This window comes from Mus pahari, chromosome 13 (assembly GCF_900095145.1).
Source record: "Mus pahari chromosome 13, PAHARI_EIJ_v1.1, whole genome shotgun sequence".
Taxonomy (NCBI): Eukaryota; Metazoa; Chordata; class Mammalia; order Rodentia; family Muridae; genus Mus; species Mus pahari.
In genome coordinates, this window is record NC_034602.1 from 42,600,448 (window position 1) to 42,610,653 (window position 10,206).

General features: G+C 38.6%; 1 pseudogene; it reads left to right on the plus strand.

Annotated features, from left to right (window-relative positions):
• Positions 1 to 9,852, plus strand: part of LOC110330296 — a 78,657-nt pseudogene extending 68,805 nt beyond the window's left edge.
• The last annotated feature ends 354 nt before the right edge of the window (positions 9,853 to 10,206 follow it).

Consider the following 10,206-nt stretch of genomic DNA (forward strand, 5'->3'; position numbering starts at 1 on the left):
TGAGGATGGAAACAGAGTCCCAGCTCTTGGGAATGATAATGGCTGTAAGGTCTAGCCTCTAGTACAGTATAAGGTGGCTGCTGAGGTAGGAAGAAAGTTAGTATTTTGGAAGCAAAAGGATCTGTGGCACTCCATTTCTATTAGGCTATTAGCAGTTGCGGTAGGTTTTGTTTAATCAACTGGCTTCACAGTATATATTTGAGCAATGCAGCCTATTTCCCTCCTATATTCCTATTTATTCTCCATCAGTATATAAACCTTCATCTGTTTTTAAACCTTCTGTTGCTGTTACCTAGTACCTGACAAAAATCAACTTAAGGGAAGAAGGATTTATTTTGGCTCACAGTTGGAGAGGATATAAATCCATCATGGTGACAGCAAACCCATGGTGATTAGAGATTAATTGAATCTCAATATATCAGGGAGCCATAAGTACAGGAAGTGGGTGGGACGATAAACTTGAAGGCCTACTCCTACTTCCTCCAGGTAGCCCCATCTTCTAAATCACCAGGGACACCAGCCTATGTGGGGAACATTTCACATTCACACAATAACAACTGGTGACAATCAGTCAAAGTCAGATTCTGCTAAGAAAAAATTACCTTGGCTGAGGGAACTATATAATTCCAACTCAGTGTTGGATCCATGGGCTCTATTTCATTAAGCAAAGTGGTCCATTAGCCATGTCCTATACAGTCTGATTAAAGTAGATCTTCTAATTGTGCAGGCTCTATATGTAGTCTTTGCTGCTACTGCCCTCTTGACTTCCTGTCTCAGCCCACTTCCTTGCTGCATGAATCTTACCAAGGTTACTTAGCCTTCCTAGATACCTGAACTCTTCTCTATAAACTATAGATGAGGATAATATCTGCCAGGTTCATTGCAACAAAGAAAGGACTTAACACATAATGGACATTTGAAGTGCTATTCAAGCACTCAATAAATGATATAGTTGTTTCTTACATCCCCTCTACCTTTCAGAGACTATGATTAAATGCTTATGTGTTAATAATTTGATGAATACTTGCCTTACTTATAGGCTGAAATTGTGACTTTTTTAAAAAAAAAAAAAAAGAGTGTAAAATATCACCATATACTCTGTTCCTTGTTTCTTGCTCGAAACACATTTATTTCATAAACATAGGATAGGGGTTACCGTTACCCATTTGTCCTAGAAATGTCAAGTAGGGTACTCCTAATTCTTTCATTAGTCTCTCAACTAGGGGAGCTGCAGTACCACCCGGTATTCTGGAAGCATCGCCCCAAGATCATTGTCAGCACTGACTTCTTCTCCTGACCCACAGCTGACCCATTCCCACGGAGCATAACCCTGTCCCAGATGCTTTGCCTCCCCTTTGCACCCGACTTCACTGCTTCTCAGCACTGAGCACTTTGTGCTGACTCTACGTCCTCTGAAAGTGTTTGGAAACCAGATGGAGGAAGAGATGGAACAGATTTTCACTCCTCACCCTCCCAGACTTGGAGAGCAATAAAAGCCACAATTGCAACCACTAAGTACTGTGTGTTAGGCTTTACTAGGGACTAAGCATTCTTCCCAGAGCTATTCGTATTAATTTATTTAATGCTCACCATTAGCCTATGAAGATATGCTAATACCTCCATTTTACAGGAAAGGAAACCATATCCCAGAGGAAAAGAAGTCAGGGGAAAGGGCGGAGAAAGGGATGGGGGGAAAGAATGAGCCTTTTTGATGAACCTCTGGCTGGGAAGAACATTGGTTCCTGTAAAAGCAACTTCTTGGCCAGAAGAGAAGTAACTGCATAATTAATGCAGGTAAAGAAACTGTGGAAGATGATGCAGACATATACCTAGTCTCAGATTAGCTTTACAATTATGAAATTTTATATGATCCCATGATCCCCTTCAATTGCTTGCTATTAGCAGCATATCCCCTCCCCAAGTGTAATAGAAAGAGTAGGAATACAAGTTAATTAAGAAGTCTGTGGAGCTCATTTCTGGCTAATTGGCATTTTCCTATAAAATATTTAAAAATTATCTCTGATATTCAAAAACTTTCTTTTCAGAGAGTTATGATCATGTGGCTCTTTTTGCCATGAGTCTCCATCTGCAGGTGGGGTCTCCTATGTTGAGGTGATTTGCATGTTTTCGCAGATGCTGTCCAGGTACACATGTTAAACTGGGATGTGGAAAGGAGACTCTTATTGTGTATCTTTCTTTGTTTAGGTCATCCCAAATGCCTTTATTTCTTTCCAAAGAAAGAGGAAGCAGACAGTGTGCCAGGTCTCCTGCAGGATGCTACCCGGCTAACGCTCTTCTTCAATTGTAATGAACTTGTACTGTTCAACCACACTCATAGAATCACATTCTTCAAAGTTAGTGTGTAGGCAATTGCTAGAAAATCAGCTTCAAACTGTGTCCTCAGAAGGCTTTTCTCTCTGGCTTTGACAGCGAGCGAGCGAGCGAGCGAGCGAGCGAGCGAGAGAGAGAGAGAGAGAGAGAGAGAGAGAAGAGAGAGAGGAGAGAGAGGAGAGAGAGAACACCTGCAAACCCCCAGCAAGACCAGCTGGGTGGTTTGGGACTCTGAGTCTAGTTGGCAACCACTCTGAAAGAGTTTACTGTGGTTATGCTAGCAAATTACCATAAACCTGGTGACTTAAGCCAGAATTCCAAAATTAAGGTTTCAGTAGGATCAGAATTCCCTTTCAGAGGTTAAGGAAGAGAATTTGCTCCATGATTCTCAGTTGTCTTCTGGTAGCTGCTAGCACCTCCACCTTTCTCTGCATCTTCTTCCTGGTTTGGCATTCAGGACTCATTATTACCAGGACCATTATCTTGAGATTCGTAATTATATTTGCTAACACTCTTTGTTCCATGTGATGTCACATGCACAGCTTTGGCCCCCCTTTGTAGATTCTCATTTACCCTATCCTGCATGATGACTGAGAATATTTATTTGATTGAATGAGAATGAAGGTAGATGTCAACTGAAGAGTGCATTCATGTACAACTGAGAATTTGGCATCTCCATGGACTTTTAGTCCATGCGATTCATGGTTTGAAGGGGTTGCCTTGTAGAAATTCCTCTTCTTTTAACATAAACTTCCTTTGGTGGAGTCTCTCACATGTCCAGGCTCCAAGCCCTCTAACTCTGACATTGAAACTATACTAAACACACTGTAGTAAACACTGGTATATGTCATCAATTGGTGAGTCTGGTTAGATATAACAGTCACCCAGTATTGTGATCACTAATCTTCATTGTCAGTGTAACTGGCCTTAGAATTAGCAGAAATTTGTTTTCCAGTAGTTCTGAGGATTCCTGTTGTTGTGAACTTCTCCTGGGCTTCTCTCTTTGGATTGCAGATGGCCATAATGTTATTGTGATCTTACCTTGCCTTCTGTTCATGTGCAATCTCCCCCACCCCTCTCTCTCATAGTATTGGTATGAATATGTCTTACTTTAGTTTGGGACGTTTTCTTCTATGATGTTGGTGAAAACCTAGTCTATGGCATTTTTCATGGATCACTTTCTCTCATATATTCAAAGTTTGGTCTTTTGATGATTTTCCACATTTAATGTAAGTCGCTTTTCTGTGCTTTTATTTTTTTCATTTTTATTTGCTTTCTTTGCTTACTTCAGCATTGCTTGCTTCCTCTACTTTATCTTTGAATTTTGATATTCTATCTTCTTCTGGGCTCTTTCTACTAGAAAGGATTTCCCCTGAGTTTTCTAATGGGGATATGGGATTTTTTGGATTTCATCTTCATTAAAGTTTTCAGTCCTATTTCTTTATTAACTCAGTTTTTAAATCTTTTCCATTATCTTTTGACATTTCATTCAGCTGTGTGTATGTATTTTCTTAGACACTACTGAAGCAATTTCTGTTATGTTCTTGGAGTTTAGCAAAGTGTCTGCTAATGTCTTTCTCAATTTTTTTCTTAAATTTTCCATATAACCCAGCTATACCACTCCTTGGCATATTCCCAAAGAAATGAACCTCCTACTTTTTGGATACCTGTTCAGTAATGTTCATTGCTGCCCTATTCACAATAACCAGGAAATCAAAACAACTTAAATGTCCTTCAACAGATGAATGTATAATGAAAATGTGGTATGTGTAGACAATGAAATACTATCCAGCTTTAAAGAAAAAAAATAAAATTTGTAGTAAGTGGATGGGCATATGAAAAGATTATACTGAGTGAGTAATCCAGAACAAAAGAAAAATATGGTGTATGTTCTTTCTAATCTGTGGTTCCCATCCCCAAATCCTCAGTGAGTTACCACAGAAAACAAAGTATAAAGGGACCATTGGTGAGGTTGACGGCTTGAAGTAAAAATAACAGGATATAGGTTTTATGAAGCAGTAAATATAAAATTCACAAGGGATCTTTGTGCAAGCTAGTTTTATGTAACCTGATACAACCAGAGTAACTGAGAGGAGGGACCCGAAATTGAGAAAATACCTCTATATGATTGGGCTGCAGACCAGCCTATAGTGCATTTTCTAAATTAGTGATTGATGTGAGTAGAGCCCAGCCTATTGTGGGTGATATCACCCCCTGGCTGGTGGTCCTACATTCTATAGAAAAGCAGCAGGCTGAGCCGGCCATGAGAAGTAAGTCAGTAAGCAGCAGACCATCACAGACACTGCATCAGCTTCTTCTCCAGGTTTCCTATTGGCTCGTATTCCTCCCATGGCTTCCTTCAGTTGACTATGACTTTGGATATGCAATTAAAATCAACTCCCCACGTTGATTCTGGCCAAAGTGTTTCATCACAATAGAGACTTTAAAAGGCAGACAACAACTAAGGAGGGGGGAGAATTACACTTATCTGTAGGAATAATTACCAATATTTAGAATGTAGTTAGGAATTATGGTGGCTTAGTAAAGTGGCAGTTGTATGTTTTTCACCCAGATTTATGATGACAGTAGCCATGGCTAGGTTTGCAATAGCAGACTTCCCTTTTTTCTTATTGATCAGGCCTTAAGATCATTTAGAGAATTATTTTTATTCCCAAAGAATATATAATACTTCATCCTCAGGGTCACTGTGTCATGCTGGTTGTTGTGACAGTTCTTAGTAGGGTTATTATTTTCTTCCCTTTCTTGGCACCATGAAAACTAATTCTCTGTGAGGAAGCTTTTAGGTTAGGTCCAGCTCAGGTTCTCAAGCTTCTGTGTTTGAACTCTACATTGTCTGCAGCAATGGGAACTTATGTTCTACCCACTGTGATGGTGCTCAATAGTCTATAAAGTACAGAGAGTCTCTTGACAAACCATGATGAGCAACTCAAAAGATGCCTTCTCATGGCTAGTGCTGATGTTTTTCTTAGATTGTCTGTGGATATTTGGAGGGAGCATTGTCAGCCCAAATGGGAAATGTTAATATAAAATATATCTGTTTTTACTTCAGAATTTAATGTAATATCAATAATTTTATGTCATAATGATTCTTTGTAAGTTTTTCAGACATCCTTACCCACTTCCTATATTTTTCTGTTTGTCTCTCATCCACTGTGATTCAATCACCCTATTTTCCCCTTCAGATCATTCATACCAGGCAACTGTCCTTTCAGTTCTCTCTGACTTTCCTGGCTTCTGCAGTTACTCCTGGTTATATGCTCACATCTGAAGATCTGGAGCAAGGGACTGAACAAGGATGAGAGAGAACATGGTATGTCTGTCTTTCTGCCTCTGGGTTACCTCACTTGATAATATCTTTTGTAGTTCCATTCATTTACTTGAAAATTTCATTTTTCATAGATGAATAGTACTATTCCATAGTGTGCATTTTTGTTATCCCTTAGTCAGCTGGAGGACATCTAGGTTTCTTCCTAATGGTTATGGCTAAGCAAGTATATGAGGGTTACTTGGCTTAAAGTTTGCTTTCGTTCTTTTTAGTTTGGCATTTTATCTGGACAAAGTATATGTAATATACATAAACATATACACACACAAAAGAACATACACATACACACAACATATATACACACATATATATACATATATACATATGTATATATGTATGTATGCAAAGACACACACACACACACACACACACACACACCACATGGGGTGGGGGGAGGGTTGGTTTCTTATAACTACAAGAGCTTAACTGAAAGGAAGCTGTAAAACTTTCATTCCCGCATCTTTCCATAGTCTTGTAATCCCACATTACACTCTGACTTTACAATGGGTACCATTTTTATCCTTGCATGCTGTGTAGCTGTCCAAACTCCTATTGGTCTGTGTTGACTTTGCCTCCAACTCTGGTTAAAGAAAGAAAGCAAATTCTCAGAAGTGCTTTTTTCCCCTGCCAAGATCTGGGACCTCATAAATCATGGTGACAAGAAATGTGATGATGGTCTCTTTCCGTTCCCAAGGAGATTGGAAGAGGAGCTGTGTGCAGGTTCCGGTGTGGTTTTGTAATTTTTCCCAGTGATGGCCTGGTGAGAAGGATTCCAGCAGGCTAGCTCCTGAACCTAACTAGGTAATTCTCCACTTGAGTGTTCCTGCAGTGACAATGCAGAGACATCCACCAGTGTCACTCGGGCAGTTTAGTGCTTGCTGCTGCACTCCCGGCCGTTAACAATGAAATTGTCAAGATTTCTTTTGTTCCCTTCCAAGCAGGCAGGGCCTTGTTTTTTTTATCCCCTGGGTTAGCACATGAATCAGTCTTTCTGTATATGATCAGTGGAACTATGCCGATTTGCAGAAACAGTCAGGCTATGTACCTGGAAGGCTTTCTTGTTGGGCAGTAGTAAGTATTTCTATAAATGGGAAAGAAAACATGTATGTTCTCATGTAGCCTCAGCCTGAATTACTAAGTGAAGGACATTGAGATTACTGTTTTCTTTATGAGTAGTGGGCTTTCATAATTTTGAGACAGATATATCTCATACTTAAATTGGATTCTTAAAAAAAAAAAAAAAAAAAAAAAAAAAAAAAAAAAACACCAAACAATGATAGGGTATTTTCCAGATTATAGTTGGCAAATAACAACAGATAAAAGAGCTTGGCTTAATTCTTGCCCTTCACCATTTATAAAAACCCTTGAGTCAAATCACTTGGCTTGTCTCTTTGTACAGCTGTACCTAGAGTTATATATCCACTAGCCTGTCAGGGACATTTTGTCTGCATAATATCTGACTCTATAAACAAAACTCTTACAATTTAGAGACCTACAGATATCTAGTAGAGAAGAAACACAGTGTTTCTTAATAAACTTGAAAAAAAATACAGATTGACACCAAAGAAAAAAGGAAAGAAGAGCTTCATTTGATAAATATCTAGCTACAGGACTCATTGTTGGTGAAAACAATTCCCAGTGCAATTAAAATCTGATTCATAATATGAATGTTCATTTTCTCCTTGTTTATTGAGGGATGCGGCCATCTTGTTAAGCAAACCAGTCTTTCCTCATGATTTACACATGGAGAAATAGATCTGAGTGGAATAGATCTGAGTGGATCACAGACCAAGTTTTCTTACTGTGACTATCTAACAGGAAGTGCTCAGGGGAAGAGTCACACAATTTCAGAATTCTGAGAAGCATAAAATTGTAATTAGAAATATAAACTCAATTCTCTATATGAAACAATGAAAATTACTCTGAAATGTTTTAAAGATTTCTTCTCACTTTGGTCTTCTAGCATGAAGAAAAATGATAAGATTAGAGAACTCACATAAAAATTATATGGAGACTACTGTATTTATTAATATGTACAGTTTTGAACCAAATGACCAATGTTTTAATTTTTCTTTTCTTTTTTTATTATTTGAAAACTTAGGACTTATATTTACAATCTCTTTTCACCAAATCTACCCCATTCCCTCATCTACACTTTGTACCATGTCACTCTACAACTTTCCCCTCCTAAGTCAATATTCTATCTATCTATCTATCTATCTATCTATCTATCTATCTATCTATTGTGCATAGGTGTTTTGCCTGCATGTATGTCTGTGTGAGGATGTCAGATCCTGGAGTTACAGACAGATTTGAGCTGTCCTGTGGGTTTTAGAAATTGTACTTGAGTCCTCTGAAAGAATATTCAGTGCTATTAATTACTTAGCCATCTGTCTAGCCCCATCAATATGCTATATTTTAAGACTCTGAGTTCATTTAGTGATGTGTGTATGTGAACAGTTGTAGGCCTCCTACTGGAGCATGGATAGACACTCAGAATCCACATACCTGCAGAAAACTAAAACACTCCCCTTGACACCATGAATCGCAAATAGCTCTTCAGCTAGTGATGGAACATCATGAGCCTCCCTCCCCATTCCATGCTGAGATTTTTTTTGTTTAGCTTGATGTTGTGCAAGAGTTGAGTATATAGTCATTTATTTGGTTCTTAAAGTTCTCAGGCACTCTGAATCTAGCTGGAGGGTATAAACAGTGAGATATAGAATACATGTTGAGTGTCTCTAAAATTACTGTGGATGTCATAGCTCTCAACGTGATGGTACTATAAGATGAGGACCTTGGGATATGATTAGGCAAAGAAGGAGTCATCATCAGTAGAGTTAGTGACCATATATGAAAAGACAGATGGAGCTCACTTGCCTTTCCTGCTGCATGAGGATAGAGCAAAAAAGTGTCATTAATACACCTTGATATAGCACCCTACAGCATGCTGAGATTGCCATTGCCTTGATTTAGGATGTCTTACTTCTTTGAATTATGACAAATGATTGGCCATTGTTTATAATATAGCCTGTCTTTGGTATTGTGCTACAGTGACCAATTAATTGCTATGGCATTTCCAGACTTTCTATATTTGGCTGTAGACATGCCAGAGATGTGTACTCTCTCTTTCCAGTTTGCCATTTGTGATTTTAGAGCTATAAGACATGTACCAGTATGCTCATGGGACTATAAGGGACAGGGACATTTTCAGACTTCCCTGGACATGTGACCGTCATCTCATCCAAGTGACCAATGGGTTTACCTCACTTTTAGAAGCTATACCTTGATGGTGGATGGTGTTTGTAACTGAATACACTTCTGTGTGTGTGTGTGTGTGTGTGTGTGTGTGTGTGTGTGTGTGTGTGTGTGTGTTGGAAAGGGCAGTGGAAAAAATGTACATTAAGAGAAGGAACAAATGTCAAAATGACTGATTACATTATTGGAATAATAAGTAACTTATTTTAATTTTTGGATAAGGTCCAAGATCATGTGCAGCTCATTAAGTAAAACAAACTTGCCTTTAACCTGCACCCATCCCCTGTGTGAGACCTCTGAGTCCTGGGGTTCTGGGCATTCTGTCACCCATACCTGTCCATAACTTAACTTCTGAACTGAAACTCCTGCTCAGGTCATGCAGAAAACTGGAAAGAGGGATTATTTTAAGTGACAAAATTTACTCTTTGCTCTGGCATGGAACGTGATCAAGGTACATTCTGTAGAATAACTAAATCAATCTGGTTAACACATGCATTAGGTCCCATGTTATCTTTATTTTAGTTCAGGGTAGCATCTCTATGGTTAAAAACAATAAAGAAGAATTTTGTCTGTTCCCAAAGAGTTACCTAGCAGAGCAGGAAAAAGAGGCATCCAGCACTCTTTGGTGATTTTTTGTTCTCAGAACTTTCCCAGAAATGCTAATGGATCTTTTTTAAAAACAACGTTTCAGCTATCCGTGTTGATGGAATCAATCTTCAAGTATACTGGATAACTTTGAGTGGAACAATGGATATGGTGGATGGTTTGGCCCCTTCCATGTTGATTTTGAAGATCCTGCTAAATCCCGAGCTCCATACAGGTCAGCCAAGAAATATGCCAAGCTCATCAGAAACAATGGCCTGGAAAAACACTGTGTAGAGAAAGCAGTTGCTCCCGCTTTGTGCTGGCAGGACTGAGGGATGCTTTGGTCATGTTGTCTCAGACAGACTCAAGTTGCTTCTGTTCTCAATGATCTATGATTATAAAGTTTGAAACCTAAAGCTATATCTGGTCAGAACTTCTACATGCTAACTGCATTTTATCAGAAAGCATCTTAGTGAACTAGAGAATCACAGAAATTGATTTTCATTAAAAAAATTTTAGATTGATTTGAAAACTTCAATTTAAATTCTTAGAACAATTTCCTGGATAAGTAATGGTGAGTTTATAAAGATAATACACTGTTGATTTGCAACTCTAACTGCAGAAACCTTAGAAGTGTAGATTACTGTTACAAGGGTATACTTGTGCACCTGCTTACTTTGAGTACA